The sequence below is a fragment of the Peromyscus maniculatus genome, chromosome 22 (assembly GCF_049852395.1).
Source record: "Peromyscus maniculatus bairdii isolate BWxNUB_F1_BW_parent chromosome 22, HU_Pman_BW_mat_3.1, whole genome shotgun sequence".
NCBI lineage: Eukaryota > Metazoa > Chordata > Mammalia > Rodentia > Cricetidae > Peromyscus > Peromyscus maniculatus.
The window spans coordinates 12,210,293-12,223,435 of record NC_134873.1 but is presented as its reverse complement, the minus strand read 5'-3'; the positions used below and the strand labels follow the sequence as shown (position 1 = coordinate 12,223,435).

Genomic DNA, 13,143 nt, shown 5'->3' with positions numbered 1-13,143 from the left:
CTGGACAGTTTATTCCTTTTCATAATAAGGTCTATGAATGGCAAACTGTTCTCACTCTGCACCCTCTGCTAATAAAACTAATAAAACACTTTAGGGAAGTTCTGGTGCAAACCCTTATTGCCAGCACTCTTGAGGGAGGTGGTCTTCTGAGAATCCAAAGCCATTCATGGCTACTCAGTATTTCCCATCTGCCATTTCCAAAATGATACTGTCTTCAGTTGGCTCTGCACATTCTAATCACATGACCAATTCAGTCAAGGAAGTAGGTTGGCTACCCATAACAAATCCCTAATTTTTATGCCAATATCTGTAGCAAACTACCTTCTGTGGCCTTTTCTTCCTCTCTGACCCCTTCTGCAGTGGACCACACAGATATACCCCTTCAAACTTCTTTTGGCCCACTCATTGCTTTATCCCAGGCCCCACACAACCAGGTATTCCTACATACTATTTTGACCAGTGAAGCCAATAGGCTACATGCAGATCTTCACCTCTGTCTTCATTCCTCCAAGTCCATCCCGATTCTCATCCCCAGCTCGGCAGCAGACTTTCTGCTGCTCCCTGTCCTCACTATCTGCAATTTCTGAGGAAATTAAGCAGATCCTAGTAGAAAACACACCCTGCTTTCCTCCCTCCTGTGGACTCGCTCAGCCACCCGCCTCTAGGACTTCTCTATTCATAAGTTTCAACTCTCAATACTTAGTGTAATGATAAAGAAATAGAAAAGGATACCTTTGTCAGGCCTGACCGAGGTGAGACACTAGAGATCACACCACACAAGAGATTTAATACAAGAGGTTTACTGGGGGATGAGGGAAAGTGAAAATCCAGAGTGGGGACATGAAAGAGACAGACAGACAGTGGGACTAGCAGACAGAGAGAAGGAAGAAGACACAGAAACGATCTGTGGTGGTCAGGGATTTTAAGGCATGGGTCGCTACAAAACTGACAAGCAACTTGTAGCAACAGGACAGCAGAAATGTGCCACACCTGCTGCCACACTTAGAAACACTTTCTACCTGGAACCCAAAGTGGCTACACTTAACAAGATCCTGAAGCATGTTATACCAGGAAAAACATAAAAACCACTCTGTTAAGAACCAGAGAAGGTAAACACATGAACTATGAACCAATGGCTGAGGGGCCCCCAACTGGATCAGGCCCTCTGAATGGGTGAAACAGTTGATTGGCTTGATCTGTTTGTGAGGCATCCAGGCAGTGGGACCTGTGCTCATTGCATGAGTTGGCTGTTTGGAACCTGGGGCTTATGCAGGGACGCTTGGCTCAATCTGGGAGGAGGGGACTGGACCTGCCTGGACTGAGTCTATCAGGTTGATCTCAGTCCTTGGGGGGAGGCCTTGCCCTGGAGGAGGGGGAAATGGGGGGGGGGTGGACTGAGGGGGAAGGGAAGGGGGTGGGAGGGGGGAGAACAAGGGAATCCGTGGTTGATATGTAGAACTGAATTGTACTGTAAAATAAAATTAAATTAAATTAAAAAAAAAAAGAACCAGAGAAGGTAAGAGAAATCAAGGAACAACACACCCCCACAACAAATATAATACCAGATATCAACACCTAAATTACAATCTTCCCAAACCGTAACACCTGGACTCCAATGTAAAAACACAACCAGTAACAGCCAGGACAGTGGGATATCCCCACTACAGCAGAGCCTGCCCCCCACAGCAGGCCCTGAGTCGGGCAACATAGCTGAAGCACAAGTAAAAACACTTAACATTCATAAAACATTCACAGTCCTGATGAACATGATAAAGGTCCCTAAAGGAGAAATGAACGAAGGCCTTAAAGAAATCTACAAAACCAAACAAACAGTGGAAGAAAATGAATAAAACATTCAAGACATGAAAGTAGAATCAATTTAAAAAAAAAACTGGAACAAAATAAAATCTGGAAATGAAAATTTTAGGCACGCAAACCTTACCTAGAGGCAAGCCTCACCAAGAGAATACAAGATCTGAAAGAGAGAATCTTGGCCATTGAAGACATGATAGAAGAAATGGATGCCTAGGTCAAAGGAATGTTGACTCTAAAACACTCCTGGCACAAAACATCATTGAAATCTGGGACAGTATGAAAAGACCAATCTAAGAATAATGAGAATGAATGGAGGAGGAAAAGAATCCCAGGCCGAAAGCACAGAAATATTTTCAAGACACTCAGAGAAGAAATAGATGCCTTGAAAATAGATGCCCACCAAAGTATAAGATGCATACAAAACACCAAATAAACTGGACCACAAAAGAAAATCTCCTCAGCACATAATAGTCAAAATGCTAAAAGTACAGAACAAAGTAAGAATTTTAACAGCTCCAAAGGAAAATGACCAAATAACATATAAGAGCAAAACCATTAGAGTAACACCTGACTTCTCAATCTAACAGCAAGAGGGACAGGACAGATGTCCTACAGAATCCAAGAGACCAAAAATGCCATCCCAGACTAGTATACTCAGCAAAATTTTTGAATCACATTAGATAGAAAAATTAAGAAATCCCAGGATAAAATCAACTTTCATCAAGATAAATCTGAAAATCCTGCCCTATCATGGTACTCAAGAACTGTAACCTAAACAAGTTAACCACACCCAAGAAAAGATAGGAAATAAATCATCCCAAACCAGTAAATCAAAGTTGGGGAACACACACACACACACACACACACACACTCACCCCACTACCAATACCAAAACAACAACAAAAACAAATTTAAAATAATTAAGAAACACCGTTATCTGATAACATCCAATATCAGTGGTCTCAATTCCCCAATAAAAACACACAAACTAACAAAATGGATGTGCAAACGGTATACCTGCCTGCTGCTTCCAGGAAACACATCTTAACGTCAAGGATAGACATTACCTCCAGGTAAAGTCATGGAACAAATTACTCCAAGCAAATGAACCCAAGAAGCAAGCTGGTGTAGCTACTTTAATATGTGACAAAATACTAGATTTCAAACTCTGACTGATCAGAGGAGATAAAGAAGAACACTATATAATCAAAGGAAAATCCACCAAAATGACATTCTATTCTCAACATCTATTTCCCAAACACAAGGGCATCCAAGTTTGTGGGGAAAAACAACAACAACAACCCACTACTACAGCTTAAATGACATATTAACCCTCACACAGTAATAGTAGGAGACTTCACTATTCCACTCTCACCAATACACAGGTCATCTAGACAAAGCAGGTAGAGAAATGTTGGCACTAACTCATGGTATAAAATAAATGAACTAAACAGACACTTACTGAATATTTCACTCAAATACAAAAGAATATACCTCCTACTCTACACATAATTTTTGTATAATATTATAGGTCCAGCCTTAATATTATAGTATCCCAGGGGGCCCAGAAGTGACACTACCAGCGGGTGGGAATGAATCTAGATACACGGAGCTCTTTCATTCAACTCATTTATTCAACCGCCACCATCATTCTGTCCAAAATTCTCTGCCTGCTTCTATCCAGACTCGTCTTTTCCAAGACAGCAACACCTTCATGTTGACAATACAACATAAGAATTGCAAGGTCCCCACCAGAAGCTTCCTGACAACTTCATTTGCAACCCAAAAAGGGGAAGAGAATAAAGGAAAAGTTAGAGAGGAGCTGGAATAAGTCAGAGAAGGAATTTATGTGCTAGGAATATATCCTTATAGTGGTTAGGTGAAAATATTACGGGTCTCCCATAAGTGTGCTCAAACTACAAACTCACAGGTGATAGGGTAAGGAAATCTGTAAGTCACTAAAAATAAAACTGCCACTATTTTTCTCGGCTGCCATTTTTCTGACGGGGGAGGGGTGTGTGTATCTAATAGCTATTCAATTTGCATCACAGCTTGAAGCACCAGGTGAGAGGAAACCCCTTTGATCTAAGAAGTTGCTCTGGGGCAGTGGAAGATCTGAACTTGATTTGCACAAGAAACAAAGCTACACACCTAGGAGACCAGGCACTTGGCCTGGGAGCCAGGCTGTCTCCGAAAGGACATTTTACCTAGTTTAGGGCTTCAGGCGCCTAGCAGGTGGTCTGGTAGCCTTTCTGTTCCTCCCTTGTCTTTTATTGCTTTGTTTGGGGCTGGCCTTATCTTTGGATGTGGCTAAAAGGAAATATTTGCAAAAGGCAGACACCCAATTCAAATGCTAAAAAAGGGAGTCGGGAGCTCAGCGCCAGAAAGTTCTGCCTACCTGAGTTTATCCAAGTACTTTGAGCATATACGCCCGAGAGGTTCACACACATACACACATTCTGGGAGAATTATGAGCACAAGGAATTCATAGCAAGACGCAGATGAATATTAAAGCTGTGTAACACCAATTATTCTGTGATAAGTAGCTTTCCATTTGACAGACCCTTGGCTGGTCAAAGTATAGCTTATTATATACAGCTGGACTTTCTATTTCATATCCTTGTGGCTCGTGACACATAATGGAACTTTCTGCAAAATGACTACATATTTGGGCACAGAGCAAGTCTGCAGAGAAATTTGAAATAATACCCTACATTCTATTTGAGCAACACGAAATGAAGTTGAATATTAATGACAGAAATTTTAACTTCATGGAATGTAAACAACTGTCTACATAATAAACAAGTATATGAATAAAATTATACAATTTACATTAATAAAAAAAGATAGATCAAGACATAAATCCAGGAATGAAAGACTTTTTAGAATTGCATGAATAAGAATATACAACATACCCAAACTTATGGAGCTCAATGATGGCATTTCTAAGGTCCACGTTCATAATACAAATTGCCTCCACAAAAAAATTGGACAGATCTCAAAAGAGTAACTTAACAGTACACCTGGAACACCAAGAAGAAATCAAACTCAAAACAAGTAGAAGACGATATGTAATCAAACTCAGGACTGAAATCAACAAGATACAACCAAAAAACAATACAAAGAATCAATGAAATAGAGTTGGTTTGTTGGGGGGGAAATGAGATTGACAGACCCTTATCCAAATTAACTAAAAAGCACAGAAAATAACCAAATTAACACAATTAGAAATGAAAAGGGATGCAAGAAAACCCTTTGACAAAATTCAACAACTCTTCATGATAAAAATCCAGGAGAGACTGGAGATTCAAAGGACATGCTCAACATAATACATGCAGTTTATAGTAAGCCCCTGGGCAACAACAACCTAAATGAAAGAAACACCAAGACAAATCAGTTCCACAAGAATCAGTAACAAGACAAGGCTGTCCACTCTCTCTAGAACTATTCTATGTGGTCCATTTTTAAAAACTGAGTTGAGTGACTGATATTTATTTGTTTTATTTTCAGTGTTATACATCTTCTGTCAGATGTATACCTGGCATAGATTTCCTCCCCTCCTGTGGGCTGCCTCTCCATGCGGTTCTCTTTCCTTTGTTATCCAGAAGCTTTTCAGTTTCATGAAGTCCATTTGCCTGATTTGTCTTATTTACTGAGCTACAGAAGTCCTATTTAGAAATTCTGTATCTGTGCTTGTAAATTCTAGTAAACCTAGAGATCTAGCAGTTTCTGAGTACAACATTGCATGGTGAGGAAACTGAACAATTTGGAGGTGACTTTTGTGCAAAATGAGAGGTAAGATCCTAGTTTCACTAGTCTGCAGCTTAAAACTACATAAAGATTCTCTCTCCCCAGTCAAAATGGCCTTCAAGAGGAATACAAAGAACAACAAATAGTGGCATGGATCAGGGTCACAGGGAACCTTCGTAAATTGTTGATGGGAATGTAAAGTAATAAATGTAAAGCAGATTTAAGGGAAACCAGTCAGTAGGTCTCTCCAAAAACTAGAAATGATCCTGAAGAGATGGCTCAACAGTTAAATGCACAGGCTAGCTACTCTTCCCAGGTCCCAGGTTCTATTCCCAGCACTCACATGGTATCTCACAGCCATCTCTGACTCCAGTTCTAGGGGATCCAACATCCACTTCTGGCCTTCAAGAACTCTACATGCAAGAGGCACACACTGACATACATGAAGGTAAAACACCAATACAATAAAAACAAATATTTTTTTTTAACTCAGATTTATCGTATGACAGCTACACAGCTGCTGGGCATATATGCAGAGAACTCTATCATCATAGAGATATTGCATATCCATGTTCATTGCAGCTCGATTGACAACAGCTATGAAATACAATCAGCCTAGTTACCCATCAACTTACAGATGGATAGTGAAAATTTGGTATATATGTACAATGTTATATTATTCTTCTGTAAAAACATGAAATCATAATACTCTCAGAAAAAGGGAGGGAACTAGAGAAAATTCCGAGTGGGGTCCCCTGTGGCCAAAAAAGAGGAATAGTGAATGGCCTTTGTCACAGGACATTCCTAGTTTCAAATGGTTTTGGCAATGAGTACATGAGAATAAAGAGCTAGAAACAGGCTATTATTGAATGGGAGGATATATAGGGAGGGTGAATATAGGTAAAATCAAAATCAAGAGGGGAATACTAGAGACAGAGCTTTGAAACAGGTGGTGGAGTGACAGAGATGGGTAGAGGAGAGGCCAGAAGGCTTAAGTGAAATGAAGTGTGCACGAAGAAGTTACCTGGGAACCTATGACATTGCACGACAAGATAAACACATATGCATATCGTCAGTGGGGATGGTAATCCATGTGTGATCTGAATGAACAAGGAGGTTGAAGGTTTAAACAGGGATGAGGACAGAGTGTAGAGGAAAGGAGGGTAAGGAAGTGGGTTAAAGGAAGCTATACATGGGGCTGGAGAGGTGGCTCAGAGGTTAAGGGCACTGGCTGCTCTTCCAGAGGGCCTGAGTTTAATTCTCAGCAGCCACACGGTGGCTCACAACCATCTGTAATGAGATCTGGCGCCCTCTTCTGGCATTCACCAAACATGCAGGCAGAACACTGAACATAGATATCTAGATAGATAGATAAATCTTTTTTTAAAAAAAAGAAAAGAAAGAAAGCTAACCATGTATTTTAAAGCCTTATGAAACACCACTTTGTAAGGTACTTAAAAATAATTTTTGTGGGAGAAAAAGAGAACACCACCATGAAGCCCTGATGGGCATAGAAGTCTCTGTGTAGGCCAAGCTATGTACTTTGTATGTAGACCATCATAACCACAAACCCACCAAGCTCTGAACAAGCAGATATTACCACCCATTACCACTAGTGAAGAAGCTGGTCCCAAAATGGACTGAGGTGTACTTTAAGGCACCAGCCCTTACTGAAATCCTAATTTCGGTTGCTGCTTTTAGGGGAGGGAGAGTCACTATTCTTTAGAAATGTGGCCACTGGTAGATTCACCCCTCACAGTGTATGACCCCATGCACACTGTAAATGAGGGCTGCACTAATTAGATTCAGTGGGGTAGAAGTAAATTATTTAAACAAATAGGAGCTGTCTCAATACTTTCATTTTTCTATCACTAGCTTAATCTATGTTATTCTGGAAACAGTTCCTCATTTCTTTACTCATCGGTCATACAAGTGCTGGGATTTCAACCATGAGCCATTATGATCAGCAACACCTAAGATTTTGCATCCCTTCAATAATGGACTCATGACTGTTACACACCATCTCTAATACGGAGTTCCTTTTCCTGTAGAGGAAATAAACTTTGGTCTCATATTCTAATGTCCAGTCACTGTCCTCTAACCAGTGTACACAAACACACACACAAACACATGCATGCACATACACACCCACGTGCTCACACGCTAGCTAGCACGTGCACTCACGAGTATCTGACATTTAAACTGAAATCTGTAATGACAATTTGTATGCTTTGTTGTAAAACAACTTTGTTGTGATAAGCTAGGTTTTGCTTAATATTCCTTCTTTAAGAGATATTTTAATTTCAGAAGAGGAATGTCTGCTAAGACAGCCTGGGCAAATAACTTCAGGAAGGAGAGACTACATTATGGTGGTATTGTATTCCCCAAAATATTGTGCACCCCAATAAACTTATCTGGGGTCAGAGACAGAACAGCCACTAGATACAAAGGCTTGAAAATGGTGGCACTCACACCTTTAATCCTAGCATTCCAGAGGTGGAAATCCCTCTGGATCTCTGTGAGTTCAAGGCCACATTGGAAACAGCCAGACTTGGTGACACACGCCTTTGATCTAAAGAAGTGAGTCTTTAATCCCAGGGAGTGATGGAAAAAACAGAAAGATATATAAGGCATGAAGACCAGAAACTAGAAGCATTTAGCCTGTTAAGCATTTGACTGGTTAAGCTTTCAGGCTTTGGAGCACAGTTCAGCTGAGAGCCATTCGGATATGAGGACACAGAGGCTTCCAGTCTGAGGAAACAAGATCAGCTGAGAAGTTGGCCAGGTGAGGTTAGCTGTGGCTTGTTCTGTCTCTCTGACCATCCAGCATTTCACCCCAATAACTGGTCCCGGGTTTGATTTTATTAACAAGAACTTTTAAGATTCCTGCTACACTACACAGCAGCACACAGCCCAGGAAGCTGCATCAACTTCCTCATTCCCAAGCCTCTTCCAGGGCCCTCCCTATAAGGGCCCCAAGCAGCTTGATCCCAGTGCACAGCAGAAAAGTCAGTGTCATTTGCTGTCTGTGCTAATGACCGGTGTTGTCTGTTAAGGTCAGACTCTGGTCTCTTTCCAGCCTTTTGTCTCTTCATTCAGCAACCTAAATTCTAACACTACTGAAATTATTAATACTTTTTTCTACAAAGAAGTTAATCCAAAAACAAAAAACAAAAAAGTACTGATTAAGTACTCCTTCATGCAATTTCTTCTATTTGGAGAAGCAGCCTAGAGCAAAACAAAGAAAGAACAATCCAATCCCAAGCCTAGGACCCCCTTCACAGAGCTCTCAAAGGGCAAGCCTGGGAGAGTGCTTTAAAAATGCCAATTTTTGCCTCAGAAACAGGCAGTGCAGAAAAAAATCAAATTAAAAAGTTCTCTTCCTCTGAGACTGGGAATTTTGACCCACTCTTACAAAGGGAACAATCCAGTCCTCTTATCATCATCATTTTTAAAAGGACACGCACGCACGCACGCACGCACGCACGCACGCACGATAAGGAGTTGGGAGCTGGGGGATGCAGCTTAATGACAAAGCCTGTGTTGAACTTATGTCAGGCCTGACTTACTGTTCAGTACTAAGGAAAGTGTAAAATCATAAACGTGATAACAGGAAGAACCTAACGCAGCACAGACACACCCTAAGGGACACCGCCCAGGTCCCTTCACACCCAGGCCTCAGCTCCACAGCCTCAGCAATGGCACAAACATACAACCTGCAATTCCAGAAGCCTTGGACAATCTCACCCTTTCCTGCTTCTGAAGGATCAGGGTGTCCTCCCTATAAGCCTAAAATCAGCAGAACACAATGTGGTACAGGTCCAACGTAACACACTTCAGCATCTACACTGGATTCAAACCCAGTGGCAATGGTGTGGTTTCTGAATATCCATCCACCTCACTGGACATTCGATGAAGCGAATTAACAGCATCCCTGAATGATGAAGGAAACTTAAGGCCTGGATATTCCTGACTGGAGATCCCGAGGCCAAAACCAATACAGTTGGGGTAGAAGGAATCCCTAGGTCTGTGCAGACACAGAACAGAGGGGGCCTGCTGTGTCAACTGTGTAAACACAAGAGTCTGGAATAAGGGAAACTCATCTGAGGCCTCTTCACACCTTATGTTTCAACTCATCCATTTTCTAATGTTTTTTAGTTAAAATATTATTTAGCTGGTATAATACTTGCCTAAACCTTGACAGCGAATGATTTTAAATAAATTTAAGACTCAATTTGTTCATTAGAAATATGACATATTTAGTGGAAACTATTAGCAATTATTTTGAAGAAGCATAATATTTGGGGGTATATTTTAAGGATATTAATTACTTAAGGGAGTCTGAAATCACAGGACTAAGTTATTTTCTCAATCTTTACATTTTAGGAATCACAGAGGCTAAAGCTGTCCACAGGGCAAGGGCAGGTAAAAAGTTCTGCAAGCCTTAAGAGCTCCAACCCTATTGAAGATGTGTACGTACAAAAATGAATACTGACTCACTGTTGGTGAGAGTTTAAACTGTTGGAATTAATAAGCAAATCAGTGTGTGCTTGCCTCAATATCAGGAAACAGAAATACTATTTCACCAAGGTATAAACTTCTCTGAATATAATGAAAACACTCAAAACACTATAACACATACATGCACACACATGGTCATTCCTGCTCTAGTCCTAATAGCTAGAAAAAGAATCAGCCTGGATTTCCATCAGCTGATGTCCATATGATGGAGATGCAGCACATAGACACAATGATTTCCACTCAGCAATGAAGAAAACTGAAAAATTTCCAGCGAATGGGTGTAAGTGAAAATGTAATTACATTGAATCAGGTAACCAAAGCCCACAAAGTCAGGCATGGTGATGCAAGATTTTAATCCCAGAATGCATGAGGCAGAGGACGGTGATCTCTGAGTTCAAGGTTAGACTGGTCAACACTAGGAGATCCAGGGCTACAAAGAGAAACCCTGTGCCAAAAACAAAACAAAACAAATGAATACCTAAAGCCAGGCGGTGGAGGAGAAACCCTGTCTCAAAAAAAAAAAAAAAAAAAAAAAAATTATAAATTAACAAATGAATATCAAAATAACTATACACTGAAGCATGACAAATATATTATAAATGTGCTCCACACTCAAGTCAACATTCAAATAAAGAACATTTTCTCCACTAGAAAGCACACTTGTCTTTCCCTCATGAACGCTCTGAAGGTTCCCAAACGGTCAGAAATTACACTACCTACATAAACCAGCTGTCTAGAGGCAAAAAGAAAAAGATGAAGTATTACTTTTTCCTAAGGCCTGAAAATGTGGAAATCGCCTGCTACAAAACTGACACTCCCAATCCCTTCTGTTTAAAGCAGCTCACAGCAAAACTACCCCGGCAACAACACACCGCCAATTCCGCGAAGCGAAGCTCGTAGTCAGTTTCACAGGCCTTTTCTCAAAGTGTGGAAACTTCTCAAAACCCCAGTTTGGGACTCTAAAAAGGTCACTGCAAACCAAAAATGAAGCAGATTGAAGTTTCTGTCTTTCTTCAGACTGATAATTTTGGCCAACCACAGTCAGGAGAACAATTAAAAATTCTCACACATTATCATTTTTTAAAAATGGAAGAAAAATGCAAACACTATACAGGATGAGTTGTTAAGGGACACGCAGTTTTGTGGGGAACTTTTTTTTGGGGGGGTGGGGGGGAGTTCGAGACAGGGTTTCTCTGTGTAGCTTTGGTGCCTGTCTTGGATCTCGCGCTGTAGACCAGGCTGGCCTTGAACTCACAGAGCTCCACCTGGATCTGCCTCCTGAGTGCTGGGATTAAACGCGTGCGCCACCGCCGGCTGTGGGAAACTTCTTTAATAGAAGGAGGCATGGGAAACCAGCTAAGAGAGACCAGATGGGAGAAGTGAGTGGAGAGAGGAAAAAACTCCAAGGTGATAACGGGGAAAAAAAAAAAAATCAATCACTCAAAACGGAAGCACAGGAGAAGGGAAACTTTAACGATCACCCATGTCCATACACAGCACAATCTGGACACAGCATCACCAACCCGCCAGCGCTGCAAAATCTGTGTAGCACAGTTCACGACAAGGAGTCACCCAAGAGTGCTGAGGATTGCGGGGAAGCAGCTTCACCAGGACAGAAAAGTGAGGAGAGAGGGGGGGATCGGGGCTCAAGGCTCCCTGTGGGGTGCACACTTCAAGTGAAAGTGGGCATAGGCATTGCTGGGCTAGACTCTACCTTCCAGTGGACTGCTCAGCGCCAAGGGAAACTCCAGGTACTGGCGCCGCAAAGGAGCTACTGTCCCAAACCCGCCACCCAAGATTCCAGGAGCCAAGGGACACTCACCATATCGTACTTCCGATGTGCACCGGTGTCCTCCCAAAGAGAACTGCAGTCAGCAGAACATACTATCGCCTAAAACAAATCCTCACAAGCACCCCCAGACTAAGCAAAGCGTTAAAAAAAAAAAGAAGAAAAAAAAAAAGACTTCCGGGTCGCGCACAGACTATCCGTGCTCCTGATTGGGCTGTTCCTTTTATACTATCGTCTCTGATTGGCGAACTATACACTAGCCGCACCTAAAATATCTAAACATTTTAGAAAAGGTCAGGCGAAAGCCCTACTGCCAGCAGGTTTAAGGGAGGCAGACTTCTGTGAATTCAGAGGCATTAAAGGCTACATGGTGAGTCCCTGACTCAAACCAAACAAATATGCCAGACATTGTGGCAGGCTTTCTCTGCGTAGCCCTGGCTGTCCTGGAGTTCACTTTGGAGATCCGCCTCCCTCTACCTCCCAAATGCTAATGGCAGGCAATTTTTAATCCCTGAAATGCTGGGGCAGAGGCAAGAAGATCACTAAATTGAGGCTCACTTGGTACAGAGAACTTCAGGATATACTACCCAAAGAAATCCTGTTTAGAAAAAAACAAACATATATACAAACAAGCATGCAAAATACAAACAAAAGTAAATGCAAATAAATAAATAAATAAATAAATAAATAAATAAATAAATAAATAAATAAATAAATAAATAAATGGAAAAGCGTTAACATATAGGCCTTGCTCTCTGAATAAACCTGTTGCATTTTAGGATTTCACTGCATGTTAAGAACATACTCAGATTTGGGGCGCCCTTACTCACTTCCTTGCATACCCAGTATTTCCCTGACTGCCTTTTCCATGACGTTGATGCTTTAAATTTGCTCTGTACATTCCAATCTTTTGACCCAAAGGAAAAAAACAGGACTTCAGGGTAGGAGCAGGGCCCAGGTAGATTCAAGCACAGAAACCCCAAATAGGGTTGATAGGAAATCTCAAAGTTGAGGGATGAGACAAAAGCCTGTGTTTCAATGTATCCATTTTCTACCAATATAATTAAAGCACACCAACAAAGGAATTTAATTACTTATAGGATGGATAAAATAGACATACTTGCCAGGAGTACCCCACTTAGGAATCACAGTTCAAGCAACCCTTGAACATCAAAAAATATTTTCTTACCCAAGGTCATGAAACAGCCTCCATTCACTATAGTAAACACTCTAATTCTCAAGATCACACAGACTGCTAAGAGCCCACA

At 41.3% G+C, this 13,143-nt stretch overlaps 1 protein-coding gene across 1 annotated transcript in view; it reads right to left on the bottom strand.

Moving 5' to 3' along the window:
- The window catches only part of LOC102919131 (uncharacterized), a 54,142-nt gene extending 42,105 nt beyond the window's left edge, over positions 1-12,037 (bottom strand). Inside the window, exon 1 of the mRNA XM_042267325.2 lies at positions 11,909-12,037. The gene's annotated coding sequence lies outside the window, so the exon portion shown is untranslated. The remainder of the gene's footprint in view (positions 1-11,908) is intronic.
- Positions 12,038-13,143: the final 1,106 nt, after the last annotated feature.